Raw genomic sequence first — 25,170 nt, forward strand, 5'->3', positions numbered from 1 at the left:
TGCATTGAGTTTCCATCCTGCAGACGGCTGAGAGCCTATCTCATTTAGCATTACCCAGAGGTGAATGATCCGTGAGGCTGTAGGACAAGTAGTCTGCCCTTTCTCCTTGGCCACCTCACCCATTGGGGCAAAGATGTGGTCTATCCTGGAGAAGACCCTGTGCTTCCTGGAGACGAAGGAGTAGTCCTTGGTCATCTGATTCCGCTGGTGCCACAGATCAGAGAGACCTAGTGAAGCTGCAAATTATGCCAGGGGGGTGCCTGCCATTGTGTCCATGAGCAAACCTGAGTGGTCCGCTGCCAGGGCCATGTCAAAATCTTTGCCCACAATGTGGAGTTGGCCTTCAGCAGTATGGCTGCCACCTCTTCCATCACGGATGCTTGCAGACAAGGGGATGTGTATACATGAACCAGGGTAACTGACATCCTTCCCAACAGTCTCTGCATTCCCACATACCTCCCATACTGATCTGTTCATGTCCGTATTGCCTGAAAAGGGGGTGTCTTCTTTATAAGTATGGCCACCACCATGATCCAGAGGTGAACCCTGCATGTGCTAACGTAGCATAGGCTCCCCTGCCCAAAAGCTGGCACTGGGTCCCCATCAAATGAGTCTCCTGAAGGAAAACAACATCAGGTTTGAGGTGACAAATGTATTGTGCCACAAGGCCCCGTTTCTCCTTGCTACCCAACCTGTTAACATTCCAAGATCTAATTGAGCACTGTGCGCTATCCAGTAGTCTACCCTGCATCATCAAGTAACAACACGTCCATGACCATGCCGCCTCCCACCCATCTCACACAAAGTGTCCACCCGTGTCTATGATGCCCCTCTAACCAACTCAGCAAATTCAGAAGAACAACCAGAAAATAACACCCATATAAGTGCCCCATCCACCGCCACTCCACCTCCCACTGTTCCCAGCGAGTGCAAAAAATCATGTCAATGGGACAATTGCTTGATATTGAGGCAGGTGAGGTGTGTCGCCAATCCACAAACCTTAGAAACTTTGAGCTGCTACACCAACCCCAAATTAGAAAAAGCAATGTTTATAACCGTAAACACACCAAGGATGGATAAATGGAGAATAAGGGACAGAGGAAATGGACGAAAAGCAAAGGAGAAATGGAATAAGAAATAAATAAGGGAAGAAAGAAAGAAAGTAAGAAAGAAAGAAAGAAAGAAATGAGATGACCACAATGGCATTTCTTGCCTTATGTTATGTGCTACTACACCTTCTGCTTCACAGTCCAATGTCATCTGTATGCAGCACAACAAGGTCTCCAGGGTGGAGCAGATGCAGCACCGCCCCACCTGGAAGGGCAAAGCAACAGATCACTGAAGGTTTACCACCGGGAGGACAGTGGACCAATTTGTTCAGTCACTCCCAGTCCCCCACTGGGCCACCACAGCAAAAACAGAAGTCAGTGCCTCTGTTGCACCCCAGGAGCTACTGGCCAGACAGGTCTGGTGTTTCCTTGACCACCTCTGAGCCACTCTCACAAATTGCACAGACAGGACTGCCTGTACCAGTGCCCTCACTTCCTCATTCTCCAGCCGTTCTCACTCCACATCTAGTGTACTATCCTGCCTAACCACCACATGCATTTGATCATGTCTCATCTTCTCCTCAGTGATCCCTTCTGGTGAGAACCCACCAACCCAACAGAGGGTTCTTTTGCTCCAGGAACTGGGATGCTGCCCTCACCCTGAACATCAAACTAGTCCCAGACCGTCTCTGGTGTCCTAAAGAAATTGAATCACCACTCATGGAGGAACTTCAATTTAGCAGGATGCTGCAACAAGTATCACAGCCCGTAGCTCTCGGTTTTTGCTTAACTTAAGTGTTTTTTGCATCTGCTGTACATGTTGGGAACAGGTCAGAAACATTCTTATGATACAGTTTTCAAAAGAAGGAATCACCCTGGTGGCAAGCCATCTGCAAGATAGTATCTCTGTCCTAATAGTTAAGGAGTTTGGCAATGATAGTTCTTGGCAGCCCTCCAGGTGGCAGCAGTGGGGCCAAGTCCCTGTGTGCCCTTTCTACCACAAAGAAACATGACGAGGCAGAGCCCAAGAGTGTCTCCAAGAGCCATTGTTCTAGAAAAAGGTCTGGGTCCATCCCCTTGACCCCCTCAGGAAATCCCACAAACCATAGGTTACATCGCTGGGAGCTACCCTCTGCATCCTCCACTCTCATCTGGGTCATCAGGGTAGCAACCGCGGATTGGAGGGCCTTCACTTCTTCCTAGAGCTTTGTAAGATATTGGTGGTCAGTACGTAGCAGGTTGACATCCATAGACACTGAGTCTATCTTTGTCTGTACATTGGCACTGGAGTCCTCGATCACTGCCAAAATCTACACGCCCATGGGATCTCGTGGATCCTCTAGACCCCTCCTGCTAACAGCTGCCTGATCGCCCCATAGACACGCTGCCATGTATTGATCTGTCTTCATCAACTGGAACACTTTTTGTGCTTTATCCTAATCTATCGTTAGGCAGATTAAGGGCTCCGATGTACACTGGTCAATGAAGTGCATTCACCGGGTCACACACACTGCTGCGTCAGGTGGGTGGCGGCCACACTATTCCACTGCACCAGCCTTCATCAGGCAATCCCTGAGCCTTCAGTAGCGGGGGTTGGTAAGAGCCAGTACAGTAGCCCAGGGCATAGCAGACCTGGGGTACTCCCAAAAAAGGGACAGACACCACCCTAACCAGTTGGTAGTCACTATACCAGCCCAGATAGGGAGGGTTGGGGGCACACAGCAGGCCCAGCAACCTCCATTTTATGGGTCTGCCCCAACAAACATATTCAGTCAAGGCAGACAAAGCCTGGGTCCACACAGCTAGGCCTCAGCATGCATCTATTGCCCTTGATGATACTGCTCCTCCAGAACAGGCACTTATTGCTTCTTCTGTCCTATGTGCGTCCCAATGAGCTATCAGCATGGCGCTGCAAAGCAGGAGAAAGAAGGGTGGCCCCAAGGCCTGGAAATGGGCACAACACAACCACAGTGCCCACAGTGGCCCCTCACATTGCCCTCAGCTGTCAGCCCTCCATCGCTTCTGGTCAGGCTCTGCCAGGGAGACTTAGCTGTGTTCTAGCCCAAGCTCTGGCCATCTGCCTTTGTTGGTTATGGCACTCCACTGCCTGGTGGTGCCTCCAGGAGTCTGGGTCACTGCCGCCCAGTCCAAGGAAGTCCAAGTGGGGTCTGGGGACACAAAACAGGGGGGAGAATCAGAAACGAGGTGCCTGACCCACCACTGCGCTACCTCCCACATCAGTAGTCACCGCTGTCTACACTTGGCTTCTGAGGCGCTGTTAATCCACTTCTCCCAGGTCGTGTGGAGGGAAAAACAAAAAGAACAATGGGAAAACTACCCCCCATTGGCTGTGAGGCCATGCTGCAACCCTGAGCCTCCTCCTCTCAGCTCAGGGGGGGGGGGCAACATCATGTTCTACTGGCCCCTCCATGACTCACCCCACATTCAGGTTACCTCCACTGTCAGCAGCCACATCACGTCATGTGTGGCCTGCGCGATCGCCAAGGTAGCATCATCTTGAACGCGTAGAGAATGGCAGGCACAGGGGACAAACACTCACACGGCCATGTGACTAGGCTGCTGCACAAGGGTGTCACCTCTGGATTCAAAGAGGGCTTTGCCACTCCCCATAGGCCCCCAGCAGGTTTGCAGACAGCAGATGTAGCACTTAGCGGGACCCGGCAACCTCCACCGGTAAGTCACCGCTCCAAATCATCTCTCGTGAAGCCTAAAGCTTTCAAGGGGCCCCAGCAATGTCACGGGCCCCCACAGCATCCCAGTTGGTTCCTGTTGGCTGCAGCATTGAGCCAGGGTTCCAAAGCCGGTAAACTCAGGTGTAGTGGCAGAAAGGTGGAAGATGATCAATCAGGGCCGGTAAATCTCCTTAAGAGCTGCCAGTCGGTCATCTTGCATGGAAACACACAGTTTGGGTCATTTTTAAATGCAAAACTGCAATTCTGAACATGAACGGCAATGTTTTGAATGTGAGCAACTGAAAATCAACCTAAAATATGTTTAAGTAGAATTTGTTTAACAAAAACGAGATGCATTTCACATATTTATACATAATTTTGTTTTTTGGGGTAATTTCGTGGAATTTTTCTACTCAAAATTACACGCATTACACCCACCTCTAACTTTTTCCCAGGTGTTAGATAAAAATAATAGTAGTGTTGGGCCAAAACTGTAGCCTGTTAGGAGAATTCAAGTTGTTTGGTTTTAATGTTATGACTATTTTACACTATGGTAATGTGCTGTGCTCGCAACTGGTAGTGGGGCTCAAGAGAATGCAACAGCCATCAATTGCAGAAAATCAGCAAAGTGCACAATTGCTAGCCAACTGCTGACTATGAATTGCTGCCATCCCAACCAATGAGACACCAAATAATTTGCTGATGTCTGCACACCCTCATCATAGAAGGGCTCCTGTCCTGCTGTCCCAACTTCTGTTTCTCCATGATGAGTTCCTTCTTTTTGTGTTAAGCCCTGAAGCATCTGAACTTGAGTATGAGAATGACAGTGCCAGCTTGGAGCCACCTTCTACTTAGCCAACCTTTGTGCTAGTCTTCGAATCTTCAAAGCTGCAGCAAGTTGAGAGTGATAAGAGACACAGCTTTGACTCAAGTTGAGACTTTTGTGTGTCTTCACCAGCCTAACAGACAGTGACAAAAGTAGCAGGAAGTCAGTCATCCACACCACGAGGATCCATAAATCAGTTAGTGCGATTGTATGGATGTTTCTACGCAGGGCTATGGAGCATCTTCAAAAGGGTGCAGAGCTGCTGACACTGTCAAGGATCGATTAATGCTCTTTCATAAAGGATGAGGGCTGCTGAAGAATGAGGATAGTAAAAAAGGTGGAGGAAGGAGGGGTAATGTGAGAGCTTCTGAGGAAATGATGGGTTAGAGCATGCTTTTAGACAGATTTTTTATGCCAAAGAAATTATATTTGGAGCAGATATTGTAATAGGAGTCTTTCCACTAACCTCCTTCCTCCTCCCCTACCCCCACAAAAGTGAATACATTCTGAAGCATAATAACACAAAATGCATAGCTTCAGTCATCCGAACTATCCAGCATGCTAGTGAGGCCAGTGGGCTTTAGAAACAGATAGAGTTTACAGGTTGAGACATAACAGAGCAGTGCATCATCTAAAGGCATACGTGTTACAGACATTAGCATTAGACCGAAGTGCAATCCCAGTGTTACACAGATCTCAAATCTGCTAGTGTTCAAATGTGATGGCTGTACTTCAGGTATCACAAACTTTACAGGCACTGCCTCTCCCAGCTGAGCTATGTTTCAACTAATATAGACACATTCACAGCTTTGTCTTGGGATAGCTGAGTTGTATGTCATGTTTCACAACGTTTTGCTTAGCTATCTGCCAACTGTCATCACTATCATGATTTGGTAGTAGATAGCAGAGCTGTGTTCTGGTCATCTCAGCATTTACATTGTGCTTTGGAACAGTTAGAGATGACTGTCGGGTTACTGTTTGGGTGGTGACACCCTACTAAAGCAGCAAACACAATCCTTGTAAGGGTAAAACACAAGTGAAAACTAACTTGTGCTCGGCCCTCTGGTAGTTTGGCACAAAACCAGTCAGGCTTAAATTGAGCAAATTTTTTAAGTATTTATGCAGAACTTAAACAGTAATAAAATGAAAACACAACACAAGAAAAGTCCACACAAATTTAGGAAACTACACTAAACTTTAATACATTATTTGACATCAAAACAACAAAAATTCAATCAGTAGAAACAAAGTTAAACCATTTTTAAAGGCTTTGAAGAAATCAAGCACTGAGAAGCAAAAAGCGACAATTGTGGTTATCGGGTCGTGGTGGACAGGACCCAAGTCACAAATTCAGGCCGACCACAATGGAGCATGGGCTTGATACAGTAAGGAGTTCAGTTCACTCAAACCCCTGGATGTCGAGATGCCGAGACCTTGCTTCAAGCTGTGTGGAATGGTGTTGAGGAGTTTTCGACGAGGAGCTCTGATGCAAGGTTTGGCATGGAGATGCCCTGTGTAGCCATAGATTCGATGAAGCCATCAATGGGAGGTTTCAATGCAATGCTTTGGGTCATCGAAGAGAAGCCATAAACGGGAGCTTGCAAGGACTTGCGCTGTGCTGCATTGGCCCTGAGGACAACATGTGTTGCTCTGGCCCAATACTTGCGCTGAGCTGCGTTGCCATCAAATAAGCCATCTGGGCTTGCAAGGTCTTGACTCTGGGATGCATCGAGGCCAAGGACAAAATGCGTAGTGATGACCCAGTGCTGGTGGAGGGTTGCAGGACACTGCGTTAAGATGTGAGAAGTTGTGTCAACGTTGAAGAAGCCTATTATGTTCCTGTGGCTTGTTGGAAAATGGATCTCTCTGAAAGGTTCACCACAAAGTTTTTGCCTTCCTACTCCTCTTTTACTGACCTTGTTTTTGTTGGCTTTAGGATTCTGAGCACTTTACCACTGCTAACCAGTGCTAAAATGCATGTGTCCTGTCCTCTAAACATGGTAACATTGGCTCATACCCAATTGGCATATTTTAATTTACTTATAAGTCCCTAGTATTGTGCACTACATGTGCCCAGGGCCTATAAATTAAATACTAGCAGGGAGCCTGTAGCACTGATTGAGCCACCCACTTAAGTAGCCCCTTATCCTTTTTTCAGGTTGCCATTGCAGAGCCTATGTGTATGTACTTTTAAACTACCATGTCAACCTGGCAAGTTAAACCTCTTGCCAGGCCTAAACCTTCCTTTTTAAAACATATAGCTCACCCCTAAGGTAGGCCCCAGACAGGCCATGGGCAGGGTGAAGTGTATTTAGAAAGTAGGAGATGTACTTTTAAGCTTTACATGTCTTAGATGTAAAAAACTCTGAAATTAATTTTCCACTACTTCAAGGCCTATCTCTCTGATAGGATAACAATGTGATTACCTTGTTATATTCTATGAGTGTAATTTCCAATTGGGAAGCAATGGGACCCCCATCTCAATTTAAAATCACATCTTATGGGGAAGTCTGATTTTAAATTGTAATTCTGAAAAATTCACTTTTAGAAAATTTACATTTTCTTACTTCATCCATTTGGTGTCCTCTGCCTCTCCACAATACACCTAGGAAGTGGGGTGACAACTGGACTTTGTGCATTCCTTCCAGACAGCTGCACACAAAGTGAGCTTAGGTGTGACTGATTGGCCATCAAAATCCTGATGGGCCGTCCTGGGCAGGATAGCAGGGAGAAGCTGATACCTACACCTGCATACGCAGTGTCCTGTCTCACCACAAATCGCTGCATACTCCCCTGTACTGAGCCTGCAGCCAGGGCAGGAAGGACAGGGACTGTGCACTTCAAAAGCCTCTCTTTGAAGTCTCCCCCACTTCAGAAGCGCAACTGGGTATAAGTATTGAACCTCAGAGGCCACCAATTCAGTGCACTTCTGGATCTGTGGGCACTCTGCTATACAGCTGCTCTACAAGGAACTGCTGATCTGCTGTGCTGACTTGCTGTGTGCTGCGCTCTTGCCTAGAGAAGGAGAACTGGACCTGCACTTCATCTCGAATCCATCTTTTTTCTCCAAGGGCTACCCTGCTGGCCTCTTCATTTGAGCCCCAATGACATAACAGGCTCCCCAGAACTCCTGGGCCTGTGTTTAATTATCTGCTGACCCCCAAGAGGGCACCTTCAGCATCTGGGCCCTCAGAAGTATGTTTTATGCTTCTGAAAGCAAGCGTTTGGGCTTTTCACAAACACAAAGTGGCACAATCGCTCCGGAACCAGCACCATTGCCCGAAGAAGCAGCATGAGTTGCCTCACGTTTGTATCGTCATATAGCACGCATTACTGCTCTCAACTGAGAGGCTCGTACCTGCCCGTCCGTCATGCCTGGTTGACTTTTTGCACCTATGGACTTCTGCCTCTGACACTCTCCCTGCTTCCAGCAAACGTCTTCCCTGTGAACAGGACTTTTGGCCCAATTTTTGAGAATGCAAATCTTCAGTGGGGCTTATCTGGGACTGTATCCGACCCGGGCTCCATTGCAGTTGACTTGAAAGTTTGGAGTTATCCTGATCTAGCACAACCAGATATCCTCAGTTGGCACCTTATGATTTTAAGCACTGTTTTGCACTTTAAGTCTTAAACAATCATTTCTCAGGTTCTACTCATTGGATATTTGTCATTATGGTCTTGTTTTGTTCGTTAAATTAAGCTCTAGTTTTCTAACCTATTGTGGATTATTTTTGTGTGGTGTTTTGGCAGTTTTACTGTTGGAAGTGTTGCACAAATACTTTACACATTGCCTCTTAAGCTAAGCCTGACTGCTCTGTGCCAAGCTACCAGAGGGTGAGGTTAGGTTAATTTATGCTGTGTAACCGACTTACCCTGACTAGGATTGTGGTCCCTAGTTGGACAGGGTGCATACCTTTGCCAACTAGAGACACAATTTCTAACAGCAAGTACTTACAAAGCATAAAAATATCTTTGAAACCAATGTGGCAGCTAGTAGTTGGATACATCCAAATGCGGCTTTAGGTTTGGTGGATGCAATGTTTTACCTAACAGAAATCTGTTATTCTGACCTTTAACATATTGAACAAATAGCTAGATTAAATTTAGAAAACAACTGAAAAACACACAAATTGTACAATACATTTTTTTCACATTTTTACAAAAGGTAGTGGAAGTTTTTTTCTATTACAAAAAAAGCTGCAACCATTTGCTTGATTTAGTGTTTAATGAAACGAAGCAGACCTTGCTTTGTTTGAAGTATTGCAAATATGCCTTTCTACACCTGTGTGTGAATGACTGTACAGTGATCTATGCAAAATTAATTACAAAGGTAAGACTACTTTAAGTGATTACTTATAAGCAGCAATAAAGCAAAGGCTGAACATTTTAGAAATTCTTGGTCCATGTAAAGTATCAAAGCTTTCAAATTAATTTCAATATCCTCTATCTTGTTTGTCTCCAAAACTTTGTGGCACCGTATTTGGCAAGTATTATTAGTTTGATAAGTGATGAGCCATAACAAGTTAATTAACACAATTTGTACAGGCCACAATACAGTTCCTAAAGAATCTCTGTTCATTCCCTAGTAGATATGGCAGAAGCAGCAGGCAATCCTCGCAGAAATCTGTGTTTAGTTACTACGCTACCAACAATTTTAAAGTCAGGAAATAACTGGACCTGAGTAAAATGGAAATTAAGCTGGCATAATTTGGGTCACTTTAGGAATATTGCATTGTGCTTCTTATGCAAAATTCCCAGAAATCACACCCTTACCCACTATGCATAATTATGCCACATGTGTGGTAAAGGTTTACCATGAAGGCTCTATTCACTTAATACTTCACTATGAAAGCATGATTTATTTTGATTTTGGAGGCGAAAGTTTTCACGTTGGGCAATTTCAAAGAATTAACCTGACCAGAGTATTTCAAAGTCCGATATGTTGTCATCAAGCTCCTGCTGTATTTTCGTTCTCCAATATTTAGATGAGTAAACCTCTCCTCTGTTAGGATCAAATTCAGATTCTCCTTCCTATTGGGGTTGAAGCCAGAGGTTCTAGGAGAGCTCTGGGAATGAACTGGTTATGATTCTTACAGCCCCATACGGTATCTCCAAGTCATTAGAGGAAGCAGGGAGGCTTTCCTTTGTCTGACAACTATATTTGTAATCACAACTAGACCTTTTCATGGAAAGTCTACTTTCATCTAAACAGTGAAAACAGAATTTTGCTAATTATTCACAGTGTAGGCACGCTATTCCAAATATGTAGTGTGCAGACTGACCCCTAGTGCAATATCTAGTATTCTAAAATTTGTAGTCTTGTACCTATGTTTTAAAATAATTCAATAGCTGGACTACTGTCTGTATGCAAAAATTGTAAGCCTATGGTGCTTGATTTGTTCCAGCATATGTAAGAAAAGCAAAGGCTATTTACTGAAAACAAAATCATATACTCAGCATATCTGTTTTTACAAACACAGCATAAATATATTTATGTAACGTTTACATACATACATAAATGTGTATTTATATTTATTTACTTCATTTATTTATTTGTTTATTTTCTAAAATGCTCACTGTACAAACTGGGTTCTTAGTTGTGCAACATATGAGTCCTGCACAAGTAATAAGTCCACAATTTTCTCCTTGCTGGGAACCAAGCATCCCATTGTAGCGCTTGACTCTCTCAGATAGCGAAGCAGAGCAGTCCAAGTCCTACTTAGGGGAGATGGTGTGGGCTAGTAAACGCCATTTGTTGGCAAGCAATAATAACACAATATTAACACTCAATAAATGATTAGCCAGTAAGTGTTTTTTCTTTGAAAAAGTAAAGGTTCATTTATTACCCACAAACTACTAAATACTAATAAATACTATGCAGTATATGTAATATTTGCAGTAACATTTTTGATGAAAAAACTGCATAGTGAGGGCGTGAGTTATAGCTACCTTAGGGCACGAGTTATACTTACTTGAGATAAGACACCAAGTACTGGGATCAAGTTCAATGCCTGCATGGCTGAAATTGCACACTGGATGCAGACCACACAGACAAGACTGACATTGTGATATTCGGGAAGAGCATGTCTCCATGAGAGTCCACCCGGGGGCCAGTAGAGCTAGGACAGACAACCAACGCCCACGCCAAGAACCTCTGAATCAAACTTGACATGACCACTCAAGTCAATTCCATCAGTGCCTCATGCTGGCATATCCTGAAGATCCTGAGGAAGATTTTCAAATGACTCCCAATCAGCCTCCAGAAGTCTGTCAGACACACTCTCTTCACAAGCAAACTAGACTACGGCATCACCCTCTATGCTAGGATCAACAAAAATTCAACAATAGGCTGCATACCATTCAGAATTCAGCAACCAGAATCACTCTTAACCTCCCTTACTGCAGTACCATCACACCACACCTGAAGGAGCTCCACTGGTTCCCCATTCACAAACAACCACAATTCAAACTCCTCACCCATACTTTCAACCCACTACATAACAGTGGACCAGCATACCTCAACATTCACATCTGCTTTCTCAAACCTTCCAGACACCACAGCTTGTCTGGATTCCTACTTGCACATGTGGGAACCCAGATCCAGTACTCAAACCTTCTCCCATATTGCTCTTAAAGCATTGAATGACCTGCAGCTACGCATAGGAGCCTCCTCCTCACTTTTTGAATTCCGCAAGAAGCTGAAGACACAGCTTTTTGAGTACCCCCAGTAGGCCATAGGTATGGGGGGACTCACACCAGGGTACCTCCCGAGTGATAGGGGGCTCTACAAATCTACATAACATAACATAATATAGCATAACACACACACATAACTTGTTTCAGGAAAGATCAAGCTTTCATGATAAGCTTGGTGCAAGTTATATAGCACTTTTTCTGTGGCCGAGAGCATTGATTCCTGTTAGAGTGAAAATGGGAAATGTAACTTTTTTGACCCACTGCCTGTCTTCCACCTCAGGCACGCCTGTACAAAACTTTGAACACACAAAAGGTAATGGGAGGAATGCTTGAAAATAGTCTCAACCACAGACAATCACCATGCAAACCCCAAATAAAATGTACTTATTTTGGGGATTGTTTTGTAGAGGTTCATCATACAGTGCCAAAGTTAAGCAGTCAAAAGTTTGACTAGTAACATGCCTATCTACTGCTATAAGAACTAATCAGAAATGTGGTAAAGTGCCCTTTTTGGATGGTCACACACCACTTTTTTGCAGCTTGATGATGTCCTTTTTCACCTGAAAGTGCACTTAGGCCTGCTAATCAGACCCTAGTGCCAGTGCTCATTACCTTAAATTGTACTGTGGTTGGTAATCCCAATTGGCAAGGACTTTCCTACCCCTGTAAGACTCTAGCAAGGTGGCAGTATTATGTGGTATGACAAAGGGTCTTAGCATGTAATACTAACAAGTTACCCAGAAGTGGACATTGGGTTCACACTAGTAAACCTTAGCTCAGTCCTGGTAGAGTGGCAAAGAGTAGTGAGGCTATTCAGAGGAATATGTGTTAAGCATTTCACAACACCAACATGGATGATAAGTAACTGACATGATTCCAAAGAAATCTGACACCAATTTGGAAAAATAAAGCAGATTTTTATATTAATTTAGACACCAAAATGAAGTTGATAGATTGCAGATAACAGGAATTATCAATTTTAGAGCATAAAGAAATCAGTACTTTGCAGAGACGTCAAACTCTATCATTGCACTCAATGGGAGAAAACACAGTATGCAACCAGTCACTTGTGGGGTGAGTTCCATGCAACCCACCTGAGGTTAAGGTCTTGCGGGTCCCTAGACCAAGTCTCAATAGACAGTATTTCGTTACCTTGCCCATTTCTTCACCAATCACAGTACAATTTAAAGAAATGAGCAGTGGGGTCTCATTAGCAGACCTCAGTGCACTTTCAGATCAAAAACAACAGCATCAAGCAGCAAAAAAGTGGGGGGTGGCAATCCAAAAAGGGCAGTTTACAACAAGAAATAACTAGTATCAACCACAGAATTGCCTTGTCATGTTTTCTATCACTTTATGTGCTTTTGCATTCATTAAATTGGCTTTGTTATTTTTGCTTAGGGGGTTCATCACTCAATCCTTGTTTTTGACCACCCCCATAAACCAATAATGTATCTCTTGTTCTCACAGTTAAAAGCACTACCTATCTTTCACCAATCTTATCTATTGTTTCATACGTTTTTCTTGGCAAATCAGTATGGAAAAGTACGAACAGATAAAAAACATTTTAAAGAGTTGTAAAAACACGTATACAGAGAGAAGAAAAGAAAGAAGGAGGTAAAGAAAGAAAGAAAGAATGCAGAGAAAAGCAGAGAAGAAGGGAATGAATGAGAAAAAAATAAAGAAACAAGATAATACTAAGAAATGCTATGAGAATGGAGTAAGTGTGAAGTAAGAAAATTAGTAAGAAATAAGCAAAATAGATCAGACTGAAGGCCAGATAACCAGTTTGGCAGTCGCTCTGCTGTACCGCCACCGTAGCGTTCCAAGAAGACTGCTGAGCTGGTGGTCTCTCGTCTGCCATATTACAAAATATGCAGCCTGGACCTCTGACCGAGTCGATGAAGTGGTGAACACCAGCGGTGCTGCAAGCTGCAATACTGGTGGTACGTACTCCATCCCCGTCAGGGCTAACTACTGAGATGATTACGTAAATTCAGTTGTACTGGTGGTCTCCTTGTAGTGGTTTCCCTTTGGCGGTAGAGCATCACAGTACGCTCTCAGCAAAGCAACAGAACAGTGCCAATTAGAAGGATTCAAAAACAGTAAAGCCGATATCCAATGGCCAAGTGGACACACCTGCAAATCACACTATAAAACTTACCCCAACACAGACCATGATCCTTTGCCTCTCCACTGCAACCCAGCAAGACAGAGACCACATATCTTTTATCTTATGTGATAAGAAAGCTGTTATTTCGCATCTTATTTAACACTTTCCACACACTTTTGTTTTCTTTTCCTAACACCACTTTTCTTGTTTTTTTGTTTGTTATTGTCACCCACTGTACACAATTTACAATCATGTCACATTCCAAAAATCAACGTTCCAAAAATCCACATTGACAGTCATGGTGGATGAAATCATAAAAGTAGAGCAACAATTGTTTGGAGCCCAAGTCCAACATGCTCATCTCAGTAGGAAAATGGAAATGTGACAAAGGATAGTTGACAGGGTAAATGCTGTAGGCACCACTTTGTGCACAAAGGAGGAAATTAGGAAGAGGTGGAGCAACCTGTGGGCCTCCAAGCAACACCTGCATGCCCAGAAGACATGTGGTGGTCCTCCTAGCGCCCAATTACAACCCTTTGCCTGGAAAGAGAAGGCCTTGGCCATCCTGCATCCTGAGGGCTTGACAGGAATAGCTGAGGTAGCAGAGTCTGGTAAGTTACACCTCAATAACTGTCACAACCCTTCAAAGTCCTGCATGCTCTCATCCCAGCTTTTGCCATGTGTTGTCCATCTACTTTACTAACATGAAATACCCTAAGTATCAAAGACTTTTGATTCTCAATATGTGTTGTTGTATATAAGATCACATGTATCAATCTCTATACCATGCCATATGTTGGTATGGGGCTGTAAGTGTGTTACTAGTAAAATATCATCCCAGGACCCCTAGCATGTTTCAATATGTAAATGTATGGTCCAGCCTACCTGCAGTTTGGATACAGGTATCTAAGACTGACCATTTGTCAAGTGTTGGGAAGTAGAGAGTGACATGACTACAACTACCATGAAGCCCTGGTTCTATAACTCAAAACAAGAGGCAATTGTGCTTGTGCCCATTTTCACTTGTTTGCCATGCCACAACTGATCTTCACTTATCATGGGGTTTACCATTTGTCTAGTGTTGGGAGTTAGAAAGTGACATGACTACAACTTCCATGAAGGCCTGTTTCTGTAACTCAAAACAAGAGGCTATTGTGATCTTGACCATTTTCACTTGTTTGACATCTTACAACTGATGTTCACTTCGCATGGAGTAAACTATTTGCTAGTGGCGGGAGGTAGGAATAGACATGACTACAACTACCACGAGGCCCTGTTTCTATAACACAAAACAAAAGGCTATTGGGAACTTGCCCATTTTCACTCGTTTGCCATGTCACAACTGAAGTTTACTTCTCATGGGCTGAAGAATGAACAAATAGGCCCTCATTACAACATTGGCGGTAAATCCCGCTTACCGCCGTGCAGAAGACCGCCAACACATCTCCGCGGCGGCGGAATACCGCTACAGCTATTACGACCCACAGCCCGGAATCCGCCAAAAACAAGACACCCACACAAGTCCGCCACACCAAAGGTCAGTGATAAACTGGCGAAAACGAAACCTCCACTGTCCCGCCAACAGGAATACACCCAGACTGTCACGACCCATGAATCCACGCGGCGGTCTTTCAACCACGGTATTCCATTGGCGGTACACACCGCTGCGCTCAAAATACACACACACTTACAAAACATAACCACATCGGACAATTCCAAATACACACACCTGATACACATACACACACCACTCCCACACACTCAATACAATATAAAACACACACCCATATCACCCACAAACCCCTACGACAAAAATTGAGAAAGAAGCCCAGAGACAGACACCACCAGAAACAACACTAGCATCCACAGGCACACAACACCATCACTCAGACAACATCCATGCACCTCAGCCAACACACACAAACACATCCCCTCACACATCAGAACACACACCACCGCACACATCAACCACACCACATCATGGCACCGCAAAGACACCCCAGGTTCTCTGAGGAGGAGCTCAGGGTCATGGTGGAGGAAATCGTCCGGGTAGAGCCACAGCTATTCGGTTCACAGGTGCAGCACACCTCCATAGCTAGGAAGATGGAGCTATGGCGCAGAATCGTAGACAGGGTAAACGCAGAGGGACAGCATCCAAGAACACGGGATAACATCAGGAAGAGGTGGAACGACCTACGGGGGAAGGTGCGTTCCGTGGTCTCAAGACACCAGATTGCAGTACAGAGGACTGGCAGCGGACCCACAACTCGTCCCCCACAACTAACAACATGGGAGGAGCAGGTCTTGGCTATACTGCATCCTGAGGGCCTCGTAGGAGTAGCAGGAGGAATGGACTCTGGTAAGTCAAATCTTAACTATTACATCCCCCACCCTACCTGCATGCTATCACATACCCCACCCTCACCCTCACCCCATCACTCCAACACCTTACAAATGTCCCACCATCCCAACACCAAGCCCTGCATGCAACACCAAAGCATAGACACCCATCACCAAAGCATGTCCACTACAGATACCCACACAGACCCCAAACCAATTTTCACACAAGGTCCTAGACAAGAATGTAAGCACTGGAGTACAGGGTCACCCACCCATTGCACACGATGGCACACACAGATGCAATAATAATGCCTTTACACCCCTGAGGGACCCCTACCCAACGACACCGGACAGGAGGTTCCAGACATGTTCACTCCCCCACAGAAGAGGCCTACAGTGATGACAGCAGCTCTGTCCAACTGGATCAAGATGACCAGCCTGGCCCATCTGGGACCTCGGGACAGTCGGTTCCCCTCACACTGGCACATGCCACCACAGAGCCTCTCCCCTCAGGAAACACCAGCACAGCACCCACCCAGCGGGCCCATCCCTCTGTCCCCAGGACACGTCAAGCAGTAGTGTGTCCACCACTACAGGGAACCCAGGCAAACCCACCACCCCAAGAAAATCAGGGACCTGGGGGCAGTGGCAGTGGGCACATGGTTCAGGGGACAGAGGCACAGGAAATCAGTGGAACTGGGAGGACTGCTGTGCGACAGAGGGAGGACAGGCCCAGGGAACCCACTCTCCACGAGGCCCTCTCCAACATCATGGGAGCGTACCATCATTCCCAGGAGATGATGGCAACGGTACTGGCCAACTTTCAGGAGACCCAGCGGCTGCAGGAGGAACAGTATCTTGGGATCAGGGAGGAACTCAAGTCCATCAACACCACTTTGGTCACCATTGTAGGGGTGCTGAAGGACCTTGTAAACACCAGGAGGGACACTGTGGCACAACAAGGGGCCCCTGACACTGCCTGGATGATGAACAGCCCACCACCTCCGCCGCGCTAGTAGACAGGAGGAACCGCCACAGGACCACGACATCAGCACCCCACCCCCTGCAGATGGAGAGCCACCCCGCAAACAGTCCCTGAGATCCAGGACAAAGACAGAGAACAATGCCAAGACCCCCACTAGGAAATGAGACCCCCCTGAATGTCATCCTTCTGTCCCACTTCGTCACCCTGTCCATCCATCAACTGCCCTAACTCCACTTCCTATGCCCCTTTGGACAATGCACCTGTGAAACAAATAGACTGGACTCTGACATGGACAATCCTCCACCATCACCCCTGCCCATTTCACAACCCCCTCCACTATTTTGCGCTGAAATAAACACCCTTGAATCACAAAACATGCTGGACTCAGTCTGTGCTTTCACAAATGTGTATTCACAATAACTATGGAATATAGCAATGTCGATTGTATTGTCAACATACCGATGTAACACAGCTCTAGTCCATGAGGTAATATAGCAGAGGTCACACAGTGGGACCCACATCTGTGAAATGGAAAGGCAAAGTGACAAGTCAGGGTCCATACACTGGGTGAAAGTGACAGACATATGATAGGTCTAACAATTGTATGAGATGTGTGAGGCAGTGACATCTTCTTACCTGTGTCTCACTGGAAGTATTGCTGGATAACATTGTTTCTGTTGTCGATATCCCCTTCTTCTGCCTCCTCTTCTTCACTGTCCACAGGCTCAACAGCTGCCACAAGACCTCCTTCTGGACCATCCTCCTGCAGAAAAGGCACCTGTCGTCGCAAAGCCAGGTTGTGCAGCATACAGCAGGCCACGATGATCTGGCACACCTTCTTTGGTGAGTAGTAGAGAGAACCACCTGGCATATGGAGGCACCGAACCTGGCCTTCAGGAGGCCGAAGGTCCTTTCGATCACTAACCCTTAGGGACAACCACAGACAACTATTCACAGGGTATAGGGTCCTTGTCCTCACCTATTAGCCACACACAGCGCCGAATTTGCGTCGTTTTTTTCGACGCAAATTCGACGCTAAACTAACGCCAACTAACGCCATATTTATACTCTGGCGTTAGACGCTTCGGGCGCCAAAGTGCCCGGAGTGTGCGTCATTTTTTAGCGTGAACCCCTTCCTTGCGTTAATGATATGCAAGGGAGGCGTTCCCGTCTTAAAAAATGACTCCCAGGCCTTTACGTGGTATTTATACTCCCGGGCAAAAATGACGCCCGGGAGTGGGCGTGGCCAAAAACGGCGCTTTTGCGCCGCTTTTTAACGCCTGGGTCAGGGATGGCGTTAAGGGACAAGTGGGCTCAAAATGAGCCCAGAGTGCCCTCCCCTGCCCCCAGGGACCCCCCTGCCACCCTTGCCCACCCCAGGAGGACACCCAAGGACGGAGGGACCCATCCCATGGACATTAAGGTAAGTTCAGGTAAGTATTTTTTTTTTTTTTTGTGGCATAGGGGGGCCTGATTTGTGCCCCCCTACATGCCACTATGCCCAATGACCATGCCCAGGGGACAGAAGTCCCCTGGGCATGGCCATTGGGCAAGGGGGCATGACTCCTATCTTTACAATGATAGGAGTCATGTTGATGGGGGATGGGCGTCGAAAATAAATGGCGCAAGTCGGGTTACGATGATTTTTTCGACGTAACCTGACTTGCCCCATTTTAAGACGCCCATGCGCCATTTTCCCCCTACGCCGGCGCTGCCTGGTGTACGTGGTTTTTCTCGCGCACACCAGGCAGCGCCGGTCTGCTTGCGCCGGCTAACGCCATTCAATAAATACGGCGCCCGCATGGCGCTTCAGAATGGCGTTAGCCGGCGCAAAACTTTTTGACGCTAAACTGCGTTAGCGCAGTTTAGCGTCAAAAAGTATAAATATGGGCCACAGTGCCTCTGGAGTTGCCTCATCACATAAGGGATGCTGCTATTCCTCAGAATGTAAGCGTCATGCACTGAGCCAGGAAACTTGGCATTCACATGGGAGATGTACTGGTCGGCCAAACACACCATCTGCACATTCATTGAATGGTAGCTCTTCCGGTTTCTGTACACCTGTTGACTCCTGCGGGGAGGTACCAAGGCCACATGTGTCCCATCAATGGCACCAATGATGTTGGGGATATGTCCCAGGGCATAGAAGTCACCTTTCACTGTAGGAAAATCCTCCACCTGAGGGAAAACGATGTAGCTGTGCATGTGTTTAAGCAGGGCAGACAACACTCTGGACAACACGTTTGAGAACATAGGCTGGGACAACCCTGATGCAATGGCCACTGTTGTTTGAAAAGACCCACTGGCCAGGAAATGGAGTACTGACAGGACCTGAACTAGTGGGGGGATTCCTGTGGGGTGGCGGATTGCTGACATCAGGTCTGGCTCCAACTGGGCACACAGTTCATGGATTGTTGCACAATCAAGTCTGTAGGTGACTATTACGTGTCTCTCTTCCATTGTCGACAGGTCCACCAGCGTTCTGTACACCGGAGGATGCTGCCATCTAACCACCTGCCCCAGTGGACGTGCCCTATGGAGGAGAACAGCGAGCAGAGAGTCAGCCAACACTGAGTTATCACTAAATGTCATTAGCAAACATTTGTAAATCCGCAATGTGCCTGTTACTGTGTGTATGCAAGGCTTAGACAGGTGTGAGGCAGTTAATATTAATGCCATGTGGCCCCCTGAAATGGCGGCTGCCTGACCTGTAAGGTGGGACAAGGGGATATGAGGTGACTGCGCTGGCGTTCTACACCGTCGCCGTAGGCGGTCGAAGATCGCAGCGCAATCCTGCATTGGTTAACATTGAACCCTATGGGACCCAGGAGCCAATGACGATGTACGCTGGCGGTGACGGTACGCACCGCCGCGGACGTAACCGCCATTTTCTGTCTGTTCACTCACTTGATACCTGACCTTCAACAGGAGAGGACCTACACTGCAAGTGCTGCTGTGACGTCAGTCTGGAAGCGACGATGGCTCAAGTGTCTGGGGAAAGGACCCCTGCCTTCACTTCGAAGGAGTTGGAGAAGTTAGTGGATGGGGTCCTCCCCCAGTACACACAACTGTACGGTCCTCCAGACAAACAGGTGAGTACACTGTGAGCATACTGCATGGGCAGTGCCTGTTTGGAGTGGTGTGGATGGACGATACGGGGGGGATGAGGCCTGCATGAGCGGACGGTGAGTGTATGTGCGTCAGGGCAAGGGAGGGAACGTGGGCCAATGACTGTGGCGGTCCAGACGGTTAAAGTTTTTCCTTTTTCCCTGTACTATTCCTCTAGGTCAGCGCCCACCAGAAGAAGGATATTTAGCGTGCCATCGCCAAGGACGTCCGGACCCTGGGGGTCCACCACAGACGGAGCACCCACTGCCGGAAAAGATGGGAGGACATTCGCCGCTGGAGCAAGAAGACGGCGGAGGCCCAGCTGGGGATGGCCTCCCAACATGGGAGGGGTGCCCGACACACCATGACCCCCTGATGTTCCGGATCAGGCGGTGGCGTATCCGGAGTTGGATGGGCACTTGAGGGCATCACAGCAGCCACAAGGGGGTGAGTACCATCACATCCATCTGACTCTGCGCGCATATGAAGGTGTCTGGGTGGGGGAGGTGGGCAGTGGGTTACCCTAGGCCAGGGCGAGCTTTGTAGGCAATGACCATTTGTGAGGCAGGCTATGTGGCACCCCAACCCCACCAGTGGTAAGAGCCATCTACACCTAGTCAGGCTCCTGTGACTTCCATGTGTGCAGCAATCGGGCATAGGCCTTGTACCCCATGGGCATGTGATTAATCTAGGAACTATAAGTGCATGGCGTAGTGCAGAGGGCTGCTGTGTCTGTAGTGTCCGCCAACGGTAGTGGTATTGCATGCACTGAATATGTCTTTCTTCTGTCTCTCCCCCCCCCCCCCTTTTTGTGGTATTCATGTTCTTGGGTGCAATAGCATCATCAGGCGGAGGAGCAGTGGCACCGGAGCAGGAAGGAGCTACATCCCACTTGGCCCTGGAGGGCGAGACAACGGAGTCTGAAGCCACCAGTGGGACGGAGGGCGAGGGGAGCTCCACGGCGGGGACAGGAGGTGACATCAGCGACAGCGACTCCTCCTCTGATGGGAGCTCCCTTGCGGTGGTGGGCCCCTCTGTGCCTCCTGCATTAACAGGTACAGCCGCCACCCCTCTACCAGCACCACCCTCCCAGCAGCCCCTCAGCGTGTGTCCCGTGGCCGCTCACCCAGGACGGTGGGCATCTCCTTCGCCCCAGGCACCTCAGGCCCTGCCACAGTCAGCCATGCTGCCCTCAGTGAGGAGGCTATTGACCTCCTGAGATCCCTCACTGTTGGGCAATCTACCATTGTTAATACCATCCAGGGTGTCCAGAGGCATTTGCAACAAACAAATGCATACCTGGAGGGCATTCATTCTGGCCAGGCAGCCCAACAGAGAGCATTTCAGGCTCTGGCCTCAGCACTGATGGCAGCCATTGTCCCTGTGTCCAGCCTCCCCCTCCACCTTTGTCCACCCAGACCCAATCCCCTGTACCTCAGCCTATCCCAAGCACACCATCAGACCAGCATGCACACACCTCAACACACAAGGCTGGCTCAGGCAAACATAAGCACCACACATCCCACAGGCACTCACACAAGCATCATTCCCATGCAGACATACCAACATCCACTGCCTCCACTGTGTCCCCCTCCTCCACGTCGTCCTCCTCCCTCCCTGTCTCTTCTCCACTTACACCTGCATGCACTATATCTTCAGCCACTACCTCCTTCACCAGTACGCCCATCACCACACACCGCTCACGTGCACTCACCAGCCCCACTACCATTCACACATCCCCTGTGTCCTCTCCCAGTGTGTCTGTGAGCCCTCCTCCCAAAGTACACAAACACAGGCACACACCCACCCAACAGCCATCCACCTCACAACAGCCTCCAGCCCATGCACCTTCACCCAAATACAGCAATCGTACACCTCCTACAACCACTACCTCTTCCTCCACTCCCAAACCCACTTCATCTACCCTTCCCAGTGTGTCTAAAACACTTTTCCTGCCTAACATTGACCTCTTCCCTACACCTCACCCGTCCGCCCCCAGGGCCAGGCTTTCCAGGTCCCAACCCAGCACCTCAGTCACCACATCACCAGGCGCAGTGGTCCCAGCAACAGCGGGCTTTTGGAGTGCGCCAAGCATCAGGGCAGCCAGTGTGCCACGGAGCAATGGCAAGGACATTCCGCCACCTGCGAAAGTAAAAAAGTTGCCCACATCACGGAGGGAGAAGGCGAAAACACCTGCCACCAAGAGCTCAAGGAAAACAAAAGGGGATAGTGGCAAGACACCTGCACCACCATCCAAGGTGGGGAAGGGCCAGAAAATCAAGGGCAGGTCAGGAGAGGGCATGGTGGCACCCACAATGGGACCAGTGTCACACCTTCTGTCCACGTCGACGCCAACCGTTACGGCGGAGAAGGCCCCCACCTGCACCGCCACATGCATCGCCACCAGCACCGCAGTCACTGATCCCGCCACCAGCACCGCAGTCACTGAGCCCGCCACCAGCACTGCCGCCACAGAGCCCACCATCAGCACCACCATCAGCACCGCCACCAGCACCGCCGCCACAGAGTCCGCCACCAGTACCGCCGCCACAGAGTCCGCCACCAGCACCGCCACCACAGAGCCCGCTGCCAGCACCGATGCCACAGAGGCCGCCGCCAGCACCGATGCCACAGAGGCCGCCACCAGCACCGATGCCACAGAGGCCGCCGCCAGCACCGATGCCACAGAGGCTGCTGCCAGCACCGCTGCCACAGAGGCCGCCGCCAGCACCGCCGCTACTGACACCGCCGCAAGAACCGCCAGCGGCCCCACGACATCCTGAGCCAGTGGCACCACCGCAGACATGGCTGCCATCCCCAGTGGTCAGTCGACCGAGCCTGGTGGTCAGTTCCAGGAGCCTGGGCAGCTTCCATGATGCACCACCTTCAGTGGAGAAAGGCATCCACTACCTCTCTCCTTGTCAGGATGAAGCACTCTGGGCACAAAGCCCCCTCCAGAACCAGTGGAGAAAGGCATCCACTACCTCTGTCCTTGGCAGGATGAAGCACTCTGGGCACAAAGCCCCCTCCAGAACCAGTGGAGAAAGGCATCCACTACCTCTGTCCTTGGCAGGATGAAGCACTCTAGGCACAAAGCCCACTCCAGAACCAGTGGAGTATCACATCCACTACCTCTGTCCTTGGCAGGATGAAGCACTCTGGGCACAAAGCCCCCTTCCAGAACCAGTGGAGTATCACATCCACTACCTCTGTCCTTGGCAGGATGAAGCACTCTGGGCACAAAGCCCCCTCCAGAATCAGTGGAGAAAGGCATCCACTACCTCTGTCCTTGGCAGGATGAAGCACTTTGGACACAAAGCCCCCTCCAGAACCAGTGTAGAAAGGCATCCACTACCTCTGTTCTTGGCAGGATGAAGCACTCTGGGCACAAAGCCCCCTCCAGAACCAGTGGAGAAAGGCATCCCCCTGAGAGACTGTGGCTTTGCACTCCCTAGGATAAAGCAGTGGGCAAACCACCCACTGGAAAGACTTGAGAGACTGTGGCTTTGCACTTCCCAGGATAAAGCAGTGGGCAAACCACCCACTGGAAAGGCTTGAGAGACTGTGGCTTTGCACTCCCCAGGATAAAGCATTGGGCAAACCACCTACTGGAAAGACTTGAGAGACTCTGGCTTTGCACTCCCCAGGATAAGGCAGTGGGCAAACCACCCACTGGAAAGACTTGAGAGACTCTGGCTTTGCATTCCCCAGGATAAAGCAGTGGGCAAACCACCCACTGGATAGACTTGAGAGACTGTGGCTTTGCACTCCACAGGAGAAAGCAGTGGGCAAACCACCTACTTGAGAGGCTTGAGAGACTGTGGCTTTGCAATCCCCAGGATAAAGCAGTGGGCATGGAGCCCACTTGTGGAGCAGTGGCGTTGTGCACTCATCCGGCTGAGGTGCCCCCCTTCCCTTTCCCCTGAGGTGCCTGGTTCATTTCGATCTGATGCCCCTGCAGTGTTCTCTCCATTTGAAGTCTGGTATTGAATGTGGGAGTCACCCATGCATTTTGGGCCCAGTGATCAACAGACAATAATTGGTGCACTATACGGACTTGTGTAGTTGGTGTACATAATTGTATATACTGTATTTCGAGTTTTGACTACTGTTTTTTTCATGATTACAATCTTTCAACTCATTTCCTTTTGTCCTTGCATTCTTGGAGGGGAGGGGTGGGGAGGTGTAAATGTAATGTTGCATCATGTATTTGTGTGTATGTTGTTGTGGGTGAGGGTGGGGGTGGGGGTGTTGCGTGGGTGTGTCACTCTCTTTTACCTCTCCCCTCCCCTGTGTTGTAGGTGCAGTACTCACCGTGGTCGTCGTCGCAGTCTTTTTTGCTCCTGATAGAGGAGCAGGAATACCATCGCAGGGAGTATTTGGAGTTCTGGCTCCATGGCGTCCTGGTTTCTCGTGGGGTGTGGAGAGGTGAGTGTTTTCCCTTCCAAGTCCTGTTTCCGCTGTGTTTTTGTTTGCGTTGCTTCTGCCCCGGAAAAGGTGGCGGATTGGCCTCTCATAATAGTGTGGGCGGTACATTGTCTTCCGCCTATCTGTTGGCGGTGACCGCCAAGCTGTTTGTTTGTTCTGCCGTGGCGGTCGGAGTGTTAAAGTGTCTGTCTGTGTTGGCGGTTTCCGCCACGGTCGTGATTCCATTTTTTTTCCCGCAGGCCTTTCCGTTTTTAACACCGACCGCCAGGATTGTAATGAGGGCCATAAAGCTCTACACAGAGACATGTCTGCCTTCTTAGCTTTATGTTTTCTTGGACTCCTCAACTGAAACTATTGATGGCATAAGTGACCCCATATCAAGTGTGTACATCAATTATTTGTAAGACATTAAGCTGGTTCAGCTTATTGGAAGTGGCAGATAACCCATTGACTCTGCACTGCTCACATAATGGCTAATGCTAAATATACAACCAAGTTGTGTGTTCACCTGTATGATACACAAGTAGGTCTTGGAATGGTCAAATATGCATGTTACTTCTCCACTGTGTTGGCTTAAATGTCTGTTAGCTGTCATTGTCATTCCTTAACCTAAAATCATACTTATCACACATCTTATGAGCTACTAAAATCTAAAAAATGTTTTCAACCTCTACAAATGTCTTGCTAACAAGTTCAATACCATGGAAACGTATCACAATACCCTGCCTATCAAGATTTTCCTAGGCCTCTACTTACTGTGCCACAAAACATTTGGATGTAGATTACACACTTCAACCAATAACAAGGTTCTCTATTTCAGAACAGGTCTATCTGGCACACCTGGGCAGAGATTTACAGTGGACAGACTCCCGATCCTCCCCCTGATGAAGCCCTCAGTGATGACAACATTCCTTGGCATGCGGATGTGGATG

Source organism: Pleurodeles waltl, chromosome 9, assembly GCF_031143425.1.
Source record: "Pleurodeles waltl isolate 20211129_DDA chromosome 9, aPleWal1.hap1.20221129, whole genome shotgun sequence".
In the NCBI taxonomy this organism is placed as follows: domain Eukaryota; kingdom Metazoa; phylum Chordata; class Amphibia; order Caudata; family Salamandridae; genus Pleurodeles; species Pleurodeles waltl.